This window comes from Canis lupus, chromosome 19, assembly GCF_003254725.2.
Source record: "Canis lupus dingo isolate Sandy chromosome 19, ASM325472v2, whole genome shotgun sequence".
Lineage (NCBI taxonomy): Eukaryota > Metazoa > Chordata > Mammalia > Carnivora > Canidae > Canis > Canis lupus.
Window position 1 is genome coordinate 21401026 of NC_064261.1, and position 18692 is coordinate 21419717.

The 18692-nt window shown below is 40.2% G+C and overlaps 1 pseudogene; it reads left to right on the top strand.

Annotated features, from left to right (window-relative positions):
- The first annotated feature begins 17832 nt into the window (after positions 1 to 17832).
- Positions 17833 to 17929, top strand: LOC112652484 (U6 spliceosomal RNA; annotated as a pseudogene).
- The last annotated feature ends 763 nt before the right edge of the window (positions 17930 to 18692 follow it).

The window sequence follows — 18692 nt, forward strand, 5'->3', positions numbered from 1 at the left end:
CAAATGGTCCTGAAAAGAAAGCTGGAGTGGCAATCCTCATATCAGATCAACTAGAGTTTATCCCAAAGACTGTAGTAAGAGATGAAGAGGGACACTATATCATACTTAAAGGGTCTATACCACAAGAAGACCCAACAATAATGAGTATTTATGCCCCTCATGTGGGAGCCACCAAGTATATCAATCAATTAATAACCAAAGTAAAGAGATACTTAGATAATAATACACTAATAGTAGGAGACCTCAACACAGCACTTTCAGGAAATAACAGATTTTCTAAGCAGAACATCACCAAATAAGCCAGGGTCTTGAATGATACACTGGACCAAACAGACTTCACAGATATATATAGAACTTTCCATCCTAATACAACTGAATCCACATTCTCCTCAAGTGCATATGGAACTTTCTTCAGAATGGACCACATATGGGTCACAAATCAGGTCTCAACCAATACCAAAAGATTGGGATTGTCCCCTGCATATTTTCAGACTACAATGTTTTAAACTAGAACTCAATCACAAGAAGAAATTTGGAAGAAACTCAAACACATAGAGGTTAAAGAGAATCCTGCTAAAAGATGAATGGGTCATCCAGGAAATTAGAGAAGAATTAAAAAAATTCATGGAATGAAAATGAAGATACAACCATTCAAATCCTTGCGATACAGCAAAAAGTCGTTCTAAGAGGGAAATACATCACAATACAAGCCTCCCTCAAAAAATTGTATAAAACCAGGCACGTGGGTGGCTCAGTGGTTGAGCATCTACCTTTGGCTCAGGTTGTGATCCTGGCCTTGTCCTAGGATCAAGTCCCACATCAGGCTCCCTCAAGGAACCTGCTTCTCCCTCTGCCTATGTCTCTGCCTCTCCCTCTGCCATTCATGAAAAAAATAAATGAAATCTTTAAAAAAATGGAAGAAACTCAAATACACAAGCTAATTTCTCATCTAAAAGAACTGGAGAAAGAACAGCAAGTAAAGCCTACACCAAGAAGAAGAAGATAATAAAGATTTGAGGAGAACTCAATGAAATAGAGTCCAGAAAAACTGTAGAACAGATCAACAAAACCAAGAGTTGGTTCTTTGAAAGAATTAATAAAATAGATAAACCCCTAGCCAGCCTTATTAAAAACAAAAGAGAAAAGACTCAAATCAATAAAATCATGAATGAAAGAGGAGAGATCACAACTAATACCAAAGAAATACAAATGATTTTTTTTAAAGTATTACAAGCAGGCATACTCCAACAAATTAGACAATCTAGAAGACATGCATGCATTTCTGGAAAATCACAAATTACCAAAACTGGAACAGGAAGGAATAGAAAACCTTAACAGGCCAATAACCAGGGAAGAAATTGAAGCAGTCAAAAAAAAAAAAAAAGAAAGAAAGAAAGAAATTGAAGCAGTCATCACAAACCTCCCAAGACACAAAAAGTCCAGGGCCAGATGGCTTCCCAGGGGAATTCTATCAAATGTTTAAAGAAGAAACAATACCTACTCTACCAAAGCTATTCCAAAAGATAGAAAAGGATGGAATTCTTCCAAACTCTTTTTATGAGCATTAAATTGACATTAACTTGACTCCAAAACCAGACAAAGACCTCACCAAAAAGCAGAATTATAGACCAATATCCTTGATGAACAAAAATGCAAAAATTCTCAACAAGATACTAGCCAATAGGATCTAACAGTACATTAAAAGGATTATTCACCATGACCAAGTGGGATTTATCTCTGGGATGCAAGGCTGGTTCAACACTCATAAAACAATCAACATGATAGATCACATTAACAAGAGAAAAGAAAAACAAGAACCATATGATCCTCTCAATAGATGCAGAGAAAACATTTGACAAAATACAGCATCCATTCCTGATCAAAACTCTTCAGAGAGTAGGGATAGAAGGAATATTCTTCAGCATCTTAAAAGGCATTTATGAAAAGCCCACAGTGAATATCATCCTCAATGGGGAAAAGCTGAGAGCCTTTCCCCAAAGATCATGAACACGACAGGTATGTCCACTCTCACCATTGTTATTCAACGTAGCACTAGAAGTCCTAGCCTCAGCAATCAGACAACAAAAAGAAATAAAAGGCATTCACTTGGCAAAGAAGAAGTCAAACTCTCCCTCTACACAGATGACATGATACTGTACATAGAAAACCCAAAAGACTCCATCCCAAGATTGTAGAACTCATACAGCAATTTAGCCATGTGGCAGGATACAAAATCAATGCACAGAAATCAGTTGCATTTCTATACACTAACAATGAGACTGAAGAAAAAGAAATTAAGGAGTCAATCCCATTTACAATTGCACCCAAAAGCATAAGATACCTAGGAATAAACCTAACCAAAGAGGTAAAGGATCTATACCCTAAAAACTACCGAATACTTATGAAAGAAATTGAGGAAGATGTAACGAGATGGAAAAACATTCCATGTTCACGGATCAGAAGAATAAATATTGGGAAAATGTCTGTTGTACCCAGGGCAATTTACACGTTCAATGCAATCCCTATCAAAATACCATGGACTTTCTTCACAGAGTTGGAACAAATTATCTTAAGATTTGTGTGGAATCAGAAAAGACCCCAAATAGCCAGAGGAATATTGAAAAAGAAAACCAGAGCGAGGGCATCACAATGCCGGATTTCAAGCTGTATTACAAAGCTGTGATCAGCAAGACAGTATGGTACTGGCACAAAAACAGACAGATAGATCAATGGAACAGAATAGAGAACCCAGAAATGGCCCCTCAACTCTATGGTCAACTAATATTCGACAAAGCAGGAAAGGTTATCCTCTGGGAAAAGGACAGTCTCTTTAATAAATGATGCTACAAAAATTGGACAGCCACATGCAGAAGAATGAAAGGCCATTCTCTTACACCATACACAAAGATAAACTCAAATGGACGATGAAAGATCTAAATGTGAGACAAGAATCCATCAAATTCCTAGTGGAGAACACAGGCAACACCCTTTTTAAACTTGATCACAGTAACTTCTTGAAGACACATTTATGAAGGCCAGGGAAAAAGAAAAGTGAACTATTGGGACTTAATCAGGATAACAGCTTCTGCACAGCAAAAGAAACAGTCAACAAAACTAAAAGACAATCTACAGAATGGAAGAAGATATTTGCTAATGACAAATCAGATAAAGGGCTAGTATCCAAGATCTCTAAAGAACATATTAAACTCCACATCCAGGAAACAAACAATCCAATCATGAAATGGGCAGAAGACATGAACAGATATTTCTCCAAAGGAGACATAGACATGGCCAACAAGCACATGAGAAAATGCTCTGCATCACTTGCCATCTGGGGAGCACAAATCAAAACCACAATGAGATATCACCTCACATCTGTGAGAATGGCAAAAATTAACAAGACAGGAAACAACAAATGGATGAGGATGTGGAAAAAAAGGAACCCTCTTGCACTGTTGGTGGGAATGAAAACTGGTGCAGCCACTCTGGAAAACAGTGTGAAAGTTCCTTAAGAGGTAAAAATAGAGCTACCCTATGACCCAGCAATTGCACTACTGGGTGTTTACCCCACAGATACAGATGTAGTGAAACACCAGGACACCTGCACCTCAATGTTCTTAGCGACAATGTCCACAATAGCCAAACTGTGGAAGGAATCACGATGTCCTTCGACAAATGAATGGATAAAGATGTGGTCTATATATGCAATGAAATATTACTCAGCCATCAGAAAGGATGAATACCCACCGTTTGCTTGGATGTGGATGGACCTGGAGCATATTATACTGAATGAAGTAAGTCAATCAGAGAAGTACAATCATCATATGGTTTCACTCATATGGAGAATATAAGAAATAGTGAAAGGGATTATAAGGCAAAGGCAGGGAATTGTGTGGGAAAAATTAGAGGGAGACAAACCATGAGTGCCTCCTAACTCTGGGAAATGAACAAGGGGTATTGGGAGGGAAGGTGGGCGGGGGGTTGGGATAACTGGGTGACAGGCACTGAGGAGGGCACTTGATAGGATGGCACTGGGTGACGGATCTCATCTAAAGCAGATATTGTCCAAATGGATATAAAAATATATATAAAAAAACTACATCCAACTGGAGGTAGTTTTTGTCTTGCGATGGTTCCACTTGCTAATTTCACTTTATGATGGTGCAAAAGCTATACACATTCAGTAAAAATTGGGCTTTGAATTTTGAATTTTGACCTTTTCCCAAGTGAGCAATATGTGGTAAGAATACTTTCTGGTGAGGCTGGGCAGGGGCAGGAGCACAGCTCCCAATCAACCATGAAACCATGAAGGTGAGCAACTGATACACTTAAAACCATCTGTTTTTCACTTTCAGTAGAGCATTCAATAAATCACATGAGATATTTAACACTTTATGATAAAATAGGTTTTTTGTTAGATGATATTGCCCAACCATAGGCTAATATAAGTATGTGAACATAAGGTGAGTGAGGCTATGATGTTTGGTAGGTTAGCCATATTAAATGCATTTTGACTTATTTTCAACTTATTATGGGTTTATTATGATGTAATCCCACTGTAAGTCAAGGACAATCTGTATATGCTCTTTATAGAAGACACTTTAGATTCAATTACACAAATATGTTGGAACTCAAGAGTGGAAAAATATACCATAAAAGCAACAGGAACAGGAGTGATTATACGTGTATCAGCCCAAACAGACTTTAAAACAAAAAATTTATTACAGATAGAGAGGGACACTTTATAATGATAAAAAGCTTGATCCATTTAGATGATAAAATAATCATAAATACATATGTACTTACTAAGAGTCCCAAAGTCCAGGAAGCAGAAATAGGCAGAATTGAAGGAAGAAATAAACAATTAATAACAATAGTTGGAGACTTCAATATCAGACTTTAATTAATGATAAACCAACTAGGCAAAATATCAACAAGTATACAGAAGACTTGAACAACACTGTGAGCTATTTAGAACTAATAGACATCGATAGAACATTACCTCAAACAGAAGTGGAATACACATTCTTCTGAAGTGTGTATGGACCATTCTCCAGAATAGACCATAAAACAATCATCAAAAAAGTAAAAGGAGGGGATCCCTGGGTGGCTCAGCAGTTTGGCGCCTGCCTTTGGCCCAAGGCGCAGTCTTGGAGTCCCAGGATCGAGTCCTGCATCAGGCTCCCGGCATGGGGCCTGCTTCTCCCTCTGCCTGTGTCTCTGCCTCTCTCTCTCTCTCTGTGTGTGTGCGTGTCTATCATAATTAAATAAATAAATCTTTAAAAAAAAAAGTAAAAGGATTGAAATCAAAGAAAGTATATTCTTGAACTAAAATTGAATTAACTTGGAAAGCAATAACTGAAGGATATTTGAGAAATGACAAAGAAACATAAAAGTCTTAATCCAGTGAAAAACTTTTATGCTACAAACAAAAAATGGCATCCAGAAAGTTAAAAGTACACAAAATGGAGAAAATACATGTAAATGATATTCTGGTAAGACATTTATACCCAGGATTTATATAAACAAGCCTTACAACTCAATAAGAAGAAAACAACCCAAATATAAAGTAGGCAAAGGATTCGAATAGATATTTCTCTAGGGAGGCTGTACAGGGGGCCAATAAAACATACAAATTTGCTCAGCATCACTAATCATTAGGAAAATGCAAATCACAGAGATACCACTTCACATGCACTCCATGGCTGTAATAAAAAATATAGAAAATTTTGGTGAGGATCTGGAGAAGTTGGAACTCTCATACATACATTCCTGGTAGAACCGTAAAATGGTCCAGTCACTTTGAAAGCAGTTTGGCAGTTTTTCAAAATGTTAAACATAGAGCTATCACATGACCCAGGAATTGCACTCTGCATTTATTTTTTTTTTTTTAACGTTTCAACTTTTTATTTTTTTTTTACATATTGGTGTTCAATTTACTAACATACAGAATAACACCCAGTGCCCGTCACCCATTCACTCCCACCCCCCGCCCTCCTCCCCTTCTACCACCCCTAGTTCGTTTCCCAGAGTTAGCAGTCTTTACGTTCTGTCTCCCTTTCTGATATTTCCCACACATTTCTTCTCCCTTCCCTTATTTTCCCTTTCACTATTATTTATATTCCCCAAATGAATGAGAACATATAATGTTTGTCCTTCTCCGACTGACTTACTTCACTCAGCATAATACCCTCCAGTTCCATCCACGTTGAAGCAAATGGTGGGTATTTGTCATTTCTAATAGCTGAGTAATATTCCATTGTATACATAAACCACATCTTCTTTATCCATTCATCTTTCGTTGGACACCGAGGCTCCTTCCACAGTTTGGCTATAGTGGCCATTGCTGCTAGAAACATCAGGGTGCAGGTGTCCCGGCGTTTCATTGCATTTGTATCTTTGGGGTAAATCCCCAACAGTGCAATTGCTGGGTCGTAGGGCAGGTCTAGTTTTAACTGTTTGAGGAACCTCCACACAGTTTTCCAGAGTGGCTGCACCAGTTCACATTCCCACCAACAGTGTAAGAGGGTTCCCTTTTCTCCGCATCCTCTCCAACATTTGTTGTTTCCTGCCTTGTTAATTTTCCCCATTCTCACTGGTGTGAGGTGGTATCTCATTGTAGTTTTGATTTGTATTTCCCTGATGGCAAGTGATGCAGAGCATTTTCTCATATGCAGTGTTGGCCATGTCTATGTCTTCCTCTGTGAGATTTCTGTTCATGTCTTTTGCCCATTTCATGATTGGATTGTTTGTTTCTTTGGTGTTAAGTTTAATAAGTTCTTTATAGATCTTGGAAACTAGCCCTTTATCTGATATGTCATTTGCAAATATCTTCTCCCATTCTGTAGGTTGTCTTTGAGTTTTGTTGACTGTATCCTTTGCTGTGCAAAAGCTTCTTATCTTGATGAAGTCCCAATAGTTCATTTTTGCTTTTATTTCTTTTGCCTTCGTGGATGTATCTTGCAAGAAGTTACTATGGCCGAGTTCAAAAAGGGTGTTGCCTGTGTTCTTCTCTAGGATTTTGATGGAATCTTGTCTCACATTTAGATCTTTCATCCATTTTGAGTTTATCTTTGTGTATGGTGCAAGAGAGTGATCTAGTTTCATTCTTCTGCATGTGGATGTCCAATTTTCCCAGCACCATTTATTGAAGAGACTGTCTTTCTTCCAATGGATAGTCTTTCCTCCTTTATCGAATATTAGTTGCCCATAAAGTTCAGGGTCCACTTCTGGATTCTCTATTCTGTTCCACTGATCAATGTGTCTGTTTTTGTGCCAGTACCACACTGTCTTGATGACCACAGCTTTGTAGTACAACCTGAAATCTGGCATTGTGATGCCCCCAGCTATGGTTTTCTTTTTTAAAATTCCCCTGGCTATTCGGGGTCTTTTCTGATTCCACACAAATCTTAAAATAATTTGTTCTAACTCTCTGAAGAAAGTCCATGGTATTTTGATAGGGATTGCATTAAACGTGTATATTGCCCTGGGTAACATTGACATTTTCACAATATTAATTCTGCCAATTCATGAGCATGGAATATTTTTCCATCTCTTTGTGTCTTCCTCAATTTCTTTCAGAAGTGTTCTATAGTTTTGAGGGTATAGATCCTTTACATCTTTGGTGAGGTTTATTCCTAGGTATCTTATGCTTTTGGGTGCAATTGTAAATGGGATTGACTCCTTAATTTCTCTTTCTTCAGTCTCATTGTTTGTGTATAGAAATGCCACTGACTTCTGGGCATTGATTTTGTATCCTGCCACGCTACCGAATTGCTGTATGAGTTCTAGCAATCTTGGGGTGGAGACTTTTGGGTTTTCTATGTAGAGTATCATGTCATCGGCGAAGAGGGAGAGTTTGACTTCTTCTTTGCCAATTTGAATGCCTTTAATGTCTTTTTGTTGTCTGATTGCTGAGGCTAGGACTTCCAGTACTATGTTGAATAGCAGTGGTGAGAGTGGACATCCCTGTCTTGTTCCTGATCTTAGGGGAAAGGCTCCCAGTGCTTCCCCATTGAGAATGATATTTGCTGTGGGCTTTTCATAGATGGCTTTTAAGATGTCGAGGAATGTTCCCTCTATCCCTACACTCTGAAGAGTTTTGATCAGGAATGGATGCTGTATTTTGTCAAATGCTTTCTCTGCATCCAATGAGAGGATCATATGGTTCTTGGTTTTTCTCTTGCTGATATGATGAATCACATTGATTGTTTTACGGGTGTTGAACCAGCCTTGTGTCCCAGGGATAAATCCTACTTGGTCATGGTGAATAATTTTCTTAATGTACTGTTGGATCCTATTGGCCAGTATCTTGTTGAGAATTTTTGCATCCATGTTCATCAGGGATATTGGTCTGTAATTCTCCTTTTTGGCGGGGTCTTTGTCTGGCTTTGGAATTAAGGTGATGCTGGCTTCATAGAACGAATTTGGAAGTACTCCATCTCTTTCTATCTTTCCAAACAGCTTTAGGAGAATAGGTATGATTTCTTCTTTAAACGTTTGATAAAATTCTCCTGGGAAGCCATCTGGCCCTGGACTCTTGTGTCTTGGGAGGTTTTTGATGACTGCTTCAATTTCCTCCCTGGTTATTGGCCTGTTCATGTTTTCTATTTCTTCCTGTTCCAGTTTTGGTAGTTTGTGGCTTTCCAGGAATGCGTCCATTTCTTCTAGATTGCCTAATTTATTGGCGTATAGCTGTTCATAATATGTTTTTAAAATCGTTTGTATTTCCTTGGTGTTGGCAGTGATCTCTCCTTTCTCATTCATGATTTTATTAATTTGAGTCTTCTCTCTCTTCTTTTTAATAAGGCTGGCTAATGGTTTATCTATCTTATTAATTCTTTCAAAGAACCAACTCCTGGTTCTGTTGATCTGTTCCACAGTTCTTCTGGTCTCGATTTCGTTGAGTTCTGCTCGAATCTTTATTAACTCCCTTCTTCTCCTGGGTGTAGGATCTATTTGCTGTTTTTTCTCTAGCTCCTTTATGTGTAAGGTTAGCTTTTGTATTTGAGTTCTTTCCAGTTTTTGAATGGATGCTTGTATTGCGATGTATTTCCCCCTTAGGACTGCTTTTGCTGCATCCCAAAGATTTTGAACGGTTGTATCTTCATTCTCATTAGTTTCCATGAATCTTTTTAATTCTTCCTTCATTTCCTGGTTGACCCTTTTATCTTTTAGCAGGATGGTCCTTAACCTCCATGTGTTTGAGGTCCTTCCAAACTTCTTGTTGTGATTTAGTTCTAATTTCAAGGCATTATGGTCCGAGAATATGCAGGGGACAATCCCAATCTTTTGGTATCGGTTCAGACCCGATTTGTGACCCAATATGTGGTCTATTCTGGAGAAAGTTCCATGTGCGCTTGAGAAGAATGTGTATTCAGTTGAGTTTGGATGTAAAGTTCTGTAGATATCTGTGAAATCCATCTGGTCCAGTGTATCATTTAAAGCTCTCGTTTCTTTGGAGATGTTTTGCTTAGAAGACCTATCGAGTATAGAAAGAGCTAGATTGAAGTCACCAAGTATAAGTGTATTATTATCTAAGTATTTCTTCACTTTGGTTAATAATTGATTTATATATTTGGCAGCTCCCACATTCGGAGCATATATATTGAGGATTGTTAAGTCCTCTTGTTGAATAGATCCTTTAAGTATGATATAGTGTCCCTCTTCATCTCTCACTACAGTCTTTGGGGTAAATTTTAGTTTATCTGATATAAGGATGGCTACCCCTGCTTTCTTTTGAGGACCATTCGAATGGTAAATGGTTCTCCAACCTTTTATTTTCAGGCTGTAGGTGTACCTTCTGTCTAAAATGAGTCTCTTGTAGACAGCAAATAGATGGGTCCTGCTTTTTTATCCAGTCTGAAACCCTGTGCCTTTTGATGGGGTCATTAAGCCCGTTCACATTCAGAGTTACTATTGAGAGATATGAGTTTAGTGTCATCATGATATCTATTCAGTCTTTGTTTTTGTGGACTGTTCCACTGAACTTCTTCTTAAAGGGGAATTTTAAGAGTCCCCCTTAAAATTTCTTGCAGAGCTGGTTTGGAGGTCACATATTCTTTTAGTTGCTGCCTGTCTTGGAAGCTCTTTATCTCTCCTTCCATTTTGAATGAGAGCCTTGCTGGATAAAGTATTCTTGGCTGCATGTTCTTCTCATTTAGGACGCTGAATATATCCTGCCAGCCCTTTCTGGCCTGCCAGGTCTCTGTGGAGAGGTCTGCTGTTACCCTAATACTCCTCCCCATAAAAGTCAGGGATTTCTTGTCTCTTGCTGCTTTAAGGATCTTCTCTTTATCTTTGGAATTTGCAAGCTTCACAATTAAATGTCGAGGTGTTGAACGGTTTTTATTGATTTTAGGGGGGGATCTCTCTATTTCCTGGATCTGAATGCCTGTTTCCCTTCCCAGATTAGGAAAGTTTTCAGCTAGAATTTGTTCAAATACATATTCTGGCCCTCTGTCCCTTTCGGCGCCCTCGGGAACCCCAATTAAACGTAGGTTTTTCTTCCTCAGGCTGTCGTTTATTTCCCTTAATCTATCTTCATGGTCTTTTAATTGTTTGTCTCTTTTTTCCTCAGTTTCCCTCTTTGCTATCAACTTGTCTTCTAGGTCACTCACTCGTTCTTCCACCTCGTTAACCCTCGTCGTTAGGACTTCTAGTTTGGATTGCATCTCATTCAATTGATTTTTAATTTCTGCCTGATTAGCTCTAAATTCTGCAGTCATGAAGTCTCTTGAGTCCTTTATACTTTTTTCTAGAGCCACCAGTAGCTGTATAATAGTGCTTCTGAATTGGCTTTCTGACATTGAATTGTAATCCAGATTTTGTAACTCTGTGGGAGAGAGGACTGTTTCTGATTCTTTCTTTTGAGGTGAGGTTTTCCTTCTAGTCATTTTGCTCAGTGCAGAGTGGCCAAAAGCAAGTTGTATTGGGAAAAAGAGAAAAAGAGAGGAGAGAAAGAAGGAAAGAAAAGAGAAAGAGAAAAAAAAGGGAAGAAAAAGAAAAAAAAAACGAAAAAAAAGAAGAAAAAGAGAAAGAAAAAGAAAGGAGAAAAAGGGGGTGGGGGAAGGAAACAAATCAAAAAGCAAAACAAAACAAAAACAAAAACAAACAAACCAAAAAAAGAACCACCTGGGGAGTATCTTCTGATTCTGTGTACTTTAAGTCCCTTGGCTTCTCCTGGAAGTTGTCCGTCTACCTGGTGTTCTGGGGGAGGGGCCTGCTGTGCTGATTTTCAGGTGTGAGCACTTGGGGGAGCTGCTGTGCCCCTGCCTGGTGCAGGGCTCAGTGGGGCTTGTTTACCCCGTGAGGCCGCAGGAGGAACAGCCCCAGTGGCGGGGCAGCTCTGGAGCCCTGGATTCAGCTCCGGCAGGAACTCCGTCTGCAGGGCCTGGAGGCTCCGGGGCGGGGCCGCTGATGTGCTCAGCTGGGGCAGGAGCGTCCTCGCTGTCCTGGGCCCTCCCGGCCTCTGCCTGTCCCGGGGGAGGCGGGATCCTGGGCTGTGTCCCGGCGCCCTGTGCTCCGGGGCCTGCGCTTTTGGATTCGCGCTCCCGGGCCGCGCAGCCCCCTCCGCGGAGCCGCCGCCCGAGCCCCTTCAGCTGCTCCGGGTCCCGCCGGGTCCCGCCGTGCAGCTGCAGCCCTTAGGGAGCTCGGCGCACTCTCCTGGGTGCGCAGTTGCTGTTACTGTCCCCGGGAGCCCGAGGGCATCCTCGCCCTCCTGGTTCCTGCTCCAACCCCCTGCGAGCCCCTTTCCCCCGGGAAGGTCGGTGCAGCTCCTGCTCCTCCGGGACGGGGCTCTCCTGTCCTGGGGACACTCGCCCCGGCCTCAGCCCCGCTCCTCGCGGGGCCCCTCCCCCTTGGAGGCCTTTGTTCCTTTATTTCTTTTTCCCCGTCTTCCTACCTTGATAGATGCGCGAACTCTTCTCACTGTAGCATTCCAGCTGGTCTCTCTTTAAATCTCAGGCCGAATTCATAGATTTTCAGGATAATTTGAAGGTTTTCTAGGTAGTTTGGTGGAGACAGGTGATTTGGGGACCCTACTCTTCCGCCATCTTGCTCCTCCCTCCCTGCACTCTGCATTTATCCAAGAGAAATTAAAGCATACATCCACACAAAGACTTGTACAGGAATACTCAAAGTAACTTCATTTATAATAATCTCAAAGTATGAAAAACTCAAATGTTCATCAGCAGTTGGGAAGATAAACTGTGACATAGCTATACAATGGAATACTGCTTAGCAACAATGGGATGAGTTATTGACACATATAGAACATAGATATAGAACATAGATGAATCTCAAAATAATTAAGGCTAGTGACAAGAGCCAGTCACAAGGATGATGTAATGTACGATTGTACTCATAGGAAATATCCAGAATAGGCAAGTTTATAGAGACAGAAAGTAGGGTGGGGTTGAGATGTGTGTGTTGGGATGTGTAATAGGGAGGGAATGCTAATAGGATTTCTTTTGGCAGAGTGAGGGAGGGAACATTCTCAAAGTAGATTGTGGTGATGGTTGTAGAACTGAGTTTATTTTTGAAAATCCAATTGTCTACCTTATCTTTTATTTTAATTCAATTTGCTGACATGTAGTATAACACCTAGTGCCCATCACATCACGTGCCCTCCTTAATGCCCATCACCCAGTTACCCCATCCCCCCAACCACCTCCCCTTCCTCAACCCTTTGTTTCCCAGAGTCAGGAGTCTCTTATAGTTTGTCTTCCCCCTCTATCCAATTGTCTATTTTAAATGGGTAATTTGTATGGTTGTAAATTATAACTCAATAAATCTTTAGAAAGTTGAGGAGATATAAGTGACATCAGGTGACTCCTTTCCTTTGATGGCAGAGACATGATATGGCTTTGTGTTCTGGGAGTAGTACTAGTCAACTGGCCAACATTTCTCAAATATCTCTGTCACATACGGAACTCCTACAATGCTGTAAAATATTTAGGTTGTGTTCCCTGTCCTCACAGGAGGAGCTTGTTATTTAAGCAAGGGTTTGATGAGGAAATTTACAACCACAATTTAAGATTTTTAAGGATTTGAGGAGTCATAAGAGGCATCTTAAAAGAGGGAAACGTTTGTACTGGGCCTTTAAAAATAGGTGGACTTTAAGTAGATGGTGAAGGCTTAGAGAATTGTTTTCAAGTGCTCTATGCTTGTACAACCCTCTCAGGTGCCTTCTGCCCATAAGCTATTGGGCAGCTCTAATCGTTGGAAAATTATTCCTTGTATTAAATAGACTCTCCTGTTGATAATACTCTTAACATTTATGATGCAGTTATTATTGACAGAACTGTCTCAGAAATAGTGTCTCAAGTAATTCTTTCCACATGAGATAGATGGTGCATCCTCCTCCTCATTATTATTTTCCTGATGAAAAAATTCTGGCCCATAGGTGTGTACATGACCTGCCTACAATTGCAGCCCCAGAACTCATCCTCATGTGCCCCTGCAGTACTGTCATTAGTGGATGTCCTTTCTTTCCTCTAATCCACACAGGACATGTCTAATTTCCATACATATGATAGTTAATAAAAGTGAAGATCTTTAATTTTTTATGCCTTTTAACGCATCTTTTCCTCCCTTAGGGTTAAACAAAATCCATTGCTAAATCATTCTTCATTCAGGATGATTTTGAGGTTCTTTCCCATCTTAAGCACCATTCTTTGATCAAATCTGTCAGTATTTTACTGAAGCATGGGCCTCAGAACTGAGCAGGCTACTGTGGTCTGACTAGCTGAGGAGTGTAGGACTTGATCTCATTCTTCTTCTGTACAATGTTTGTCAGTTGATGGATCCTAAGATGGCATTAGCTCTTTGGGCAGCCACATTCCTTTATGGATTAAAATTTTTGCCGAGTAAGGTCCAGGACCTGAATAAGGGAATCCTTTTAGAGTTGAATAAAAACACCAAGTCTGCTGTAGGGTCTGGATGAGGTTTGAACCTACTAACACCAGGACCAGGCTTCATTCCACCTAGGACCAGTCTTTTAAATAAAGTAAGATGTGACCATTTACATGGTACTCAATATAATAATATTGATAACTCCTCTAAAATCTCTCCTCCTAGAGCTTCATTATTCTGATCTCTGATACTTTTATTCCAGAATCCATTTCCTTGCTTTTTTCAGCCTACTAGAGACTGATTGGGTGATTACATTGGGTCCACTTGGATGATCCAGGGTGAACTCTCCATTACAACATCCTGAACATAAACTTATCTGCAAAGCCCCTTTTGCCATAAAAGGTGACATTCATAGGTCCTGGATATTAGGACATGAACACTGTGGGAATTATTATTCACCCTACACAGAAGGTATTTCACAGAGTTTGATTGGGGGGGGGGATGATGTGATAAACTGTATAATTCAGATCTGTCTGGCAACAGAGTGGGAAGAGTAAGGCTGGAAGCCTAGAAAGTACTTTGGAAGCTTCCAATATCAGTGGATACTGATCTGTATCAGTGGCAAAGGGACAGAGGAGAGGATTTATGTAGAGCACTCAGGAGGTATAACCCACAAGATTTGTAGCCAGTTAGGATGTGGGATGAATGAGAAAGGAGGTCTAGAAGGGCTCAGGGTTTCTGTGCTCATCAGTTGGGTTGATCAATAGGGAGTACAGGAGAGGCAGAGAGAGATTACTGGTTTTGTCAGGAACCTGACTTTGGGGTATCTATGAGATAAACAATGAGCCCTGCCTAATAGGCAGTTAGGTCTACAGAGGAAGGTGGTGACAGCTATTGGTGTGCTGAGCACACAGGCAGCACTTGAAACCACAGTAGACCAGATGACCCAGGGGCTGTCTCTAGAATTACAAAGAGCATCAAAGCTGTCTGGAGGGGAGGTCTAAACCTCAGCTGCCTACACTTGGATCTTTGAAATGCCCATTAATGTACAGATGCTTTGAGAAGTCTATAAGGAAAAAAATCAATTTAACTCACGGCATTTTCCAAAATTATCTGATTGTCAGGCTCATCATTTCTCTTCCAAATCATGTGAACCCTGCTTCAGAAAATGCTTCATGCCAGCAATCTGGGAAACTCAACTCCTCCAGATCCTGGAAAGACCCTCCAACTCTTTGTTAAAAAATCAACTTGACTCACTCCCTTATGGTTCTGTCAACACTGGGGCAATAAAAAGGGAGAGACCTTGACTTCCTGGGTTGATGTTAATTCCTCCTTCTGAAAATCCTCAAAACAAGGTGGTCGTAGGAAATGGTGAAATGTTTCCAGATCTTGGTGCATCACCTGTCAGCTGTGTCACCTTAGATGAGTACTTAACCTGGCAGAACACAAACTGCATATATGAAATATGAAAAATGGAGCCATGGTGCCTTGCAAGGCTGCTCTGCAGTTTACATAAGAAGAGGCAATGCACCTAGCTGAAAGGAAGGGTACTGCTATTCCTTTCTCTGCAGGGAATAAGCTTAGCTTTCTAAAAATGGCTTCAAGCCTATTTCAAGTTGTTCACCTTGTTGTTAGAGTTAATGGGTCTTCCTCTGCTAGCCTTGTACCAAGCACACCCCAGTATGTAAGCCTTGCTTTAAAAGATTTCTCCAGTCTAGAACCTGCCCTAGAAGAAGCCATGGCTTTTGTACTAAAACTAGGAGTATGTGATTGATGGCAGATGAAATTTTGAAATTGAGATTGTCTTGGGAAACCTGGCCCTGTTGGATTCTGTACCCACAGACTGTTCAGTCCTAAAGCAAAACCATTTCTAGTTCCTCCAACCAGGCCTCTTGTCAGCAGACCTTACTTTAGAGCTTGGCTCCTATTTCCCAGCTTTCTTCTTTGAGCTGCTTTGAGCTGAATTATACCAGTTGTGTGTCCCTTCCCCATGACCACTGGATACAATTTCAAATCTTACTGATGGCAAGTTCTTTTGCCTAATGTATGCAAGGTTCTTAATGGGATTTCTAATGGAGTCACTCAGAAAAGAGACTCTTTCTGCTAGCTCCTTATGAGAGGGAAGAATTTCCCTGTTGTTTGGGGATTATGGGTTGCAAGGAGATACAAAGGAATAGAGGAGAAAGAATGGGCTGGGATACGAACGCCATATGTGTAAGACAGGAGCACCAGCACCTCACAGGGCTGAGGTACAATTTGATGGGATGGGGTCAGGCCTCCATGGTAGCCCACCTTTGAAGAATGGGGGCCGCCTCTATAAGGCTACCTGGAGTACCTCCCAGCTTGCATCTGGTCCACATGCCCACCTGTGACCACACATGCTCACACTCAGTATTAGCTTGCAGAGCATGCTTTTAAAGACTCCTACGGCTGCAAAGCTCTAAGTCAGATGACTAATACGGGGCTAACTGTGGGCACTAACTTTATTTTGTCACTTTTCTTAATCTTCAGAGGAATGGACACAAAGGCTTGGAGCCAAACGGCCTGGGTTTAAATCCTGATTCACTACTTCCTAGCAGGTGTGACCATGACCAAGTTACTTGATTTCTCTGTGCCCTATTTTCATCTCCTAGGATATAGTGCCTACCTCATATGGCAGTCATGAGACTCCTATAAGGTTCAATAAATTTATTGTCATTTCTCCCATTTTATGAGAGGAGAAATTAAGACTCAGATATCAGTACTGGTTACTTTTTACTGAGTAAGTGGCAGAACTAACTAGGATATATATCTGATATAGTCATAGTCCTCTTTTATATGCCAGCTGTTGTTCATGGTCAGAGAAATTAATCCAGACTGATAGGAGATCAGAAACCATATATAGCAACACTGGGCAGTGTGTATGTGTGGTAGCAGGTGGGTTAAGAGTGCTCCTGGATGTGGACTTTGGCTCAGGGATACCCAGGGCCAAAATGGGATTTCCAGGAGATACACCCAGGTTCTTTCTACAGACCGATCTTGCCAAGAAAGGACTATTTTGGATTCCTTACTGTTCCCTGGTGGTAACAGATCCCTATGAGGCTCTTTCCCTAAGAGATCAAAGTGAGAGGCTATTTTGAAATTGGCTCTCTAAATTAATGAAGAATTTTGAACTTTTTGTTTCTCGGTTTTAGCCTTCCAGGCACCTCTGGACCAACAGCCTAAATTAGTTCTCGGTTTTGTCCCTTTATAAATTAATAAATAGCTTACTAACTGCTTGACCCCAGTAAGTTACCAGCCTCTTGGGGATGTTCCATCTGTAAAATCAGCATTTCAGTTCCACTCAGAGAACAGGATCTATTCCAGTCATTCATTCTTATTTTCAGCAGACAAACCACAAGGGGGCACTACAAGAGTTTGTCATCCTGTTTTCTCCCCAAGCGATGGAAGAGTAGGTCAGAGGAATTGTGGTATGTGCAGGTTGACTCAGAGCAAAGCTAAAAGTTATTCTATCTGCATGTTGTGTTTCCAACATGGCCAGCCTCAGCACTCATACCTGAGACCTCAGCATAATTCACATGTATGTGTGCCTTCTCCTTCTTATATGGAAAATAGAGACAAAATTCGCTGAAACTTCCTTAAAGGGCACCCTAAGAATTCAGATTAGCTAGTGGGTAGGATTAAGATTTATTTTTATAATTAAGTTAAATTTGAGGGTGAGGCTATCATGGATACACATAAAACTTAGAAGACATAATACAGAGGGCTACCATGTGCCTTTCACCCACTTTCCCCCAGTGACAGCATTTTGTAAAACTATAGCACAATATCACAACCAGGATGTTGACATTTATACCATCAGGACACCCAATACTTCTGTCACCATAAGGATCTCTCATGTTGCTTCTTTATAGCTACATTCATGCCCCCATCTTTAACTACTGATAAGCACTAATCTGTTCTCCATCTCTATAATTTTGTCATTTTAAGAATATTATAGTGCTTACTTCAGCAGCACATCTATTAAAATTGGAATGATACAGAGATTAGCATGTGCAAAAATGACACATAAATTCCTGAAGTGTTCCATATTTTTTTAAAAAGAATGTTGTATATCTTGCTATTTGCAGTAACATGGTTAGAGCTAGAGAGTATTATGCTAAGTGAACTAAGTCACAGAAAGACAAATGCCATATGATTTCACTCATATGAGGAATTTAAGAAACCAAATGAATAAAAGGAAAAAAGAGAAAGGCAAACCAAGAAACAGACTCCTAATTATAAAAAACACACTGATGGTTATCAGAGGGGAGTTGGGTGGAGGGATGGGTGAAATAGGTGATGGGAGTTAAGGAAGCACTTGTGATGAGCACTGGGTGTTGTATGGAAGTGTCGAGTCACTATATTGTACTCCTGAAACTAATATTACACTGTATGTTAACTAATTGGAACTTGGATAAAAACCTTTAAAAAATAACCAAGAATATTATACAAGTAGATTCATACAGTATGTAATACTTTAGGTTTGGATTTTTTCACTTAGCATAATTCTCTGCAAATGCACCCAAGCTGTGTGTGCAATGGCTGGTATTTCATTGGATGGATGTACTGGTTTGTCTTACTATTTACTTGTTCAAGGAAATCCAGGCCATTTCCAGTTTTGATCTACTCTGAATGTTAAGTTATTTTGATTTTGAACTATTGTGAATAAAGTTGCTATGAGCATTAATTTACAGGTTTTTGTGTAAATGTAAATTTTCATTTCTCTGGAAAAAAGGCCCAAAAGTGCAATTGCTAGGTTGTATAGTAGTGTCTTTTAATCAATGGATCCATTTCATCTAAGTTCTCAAATTTATATG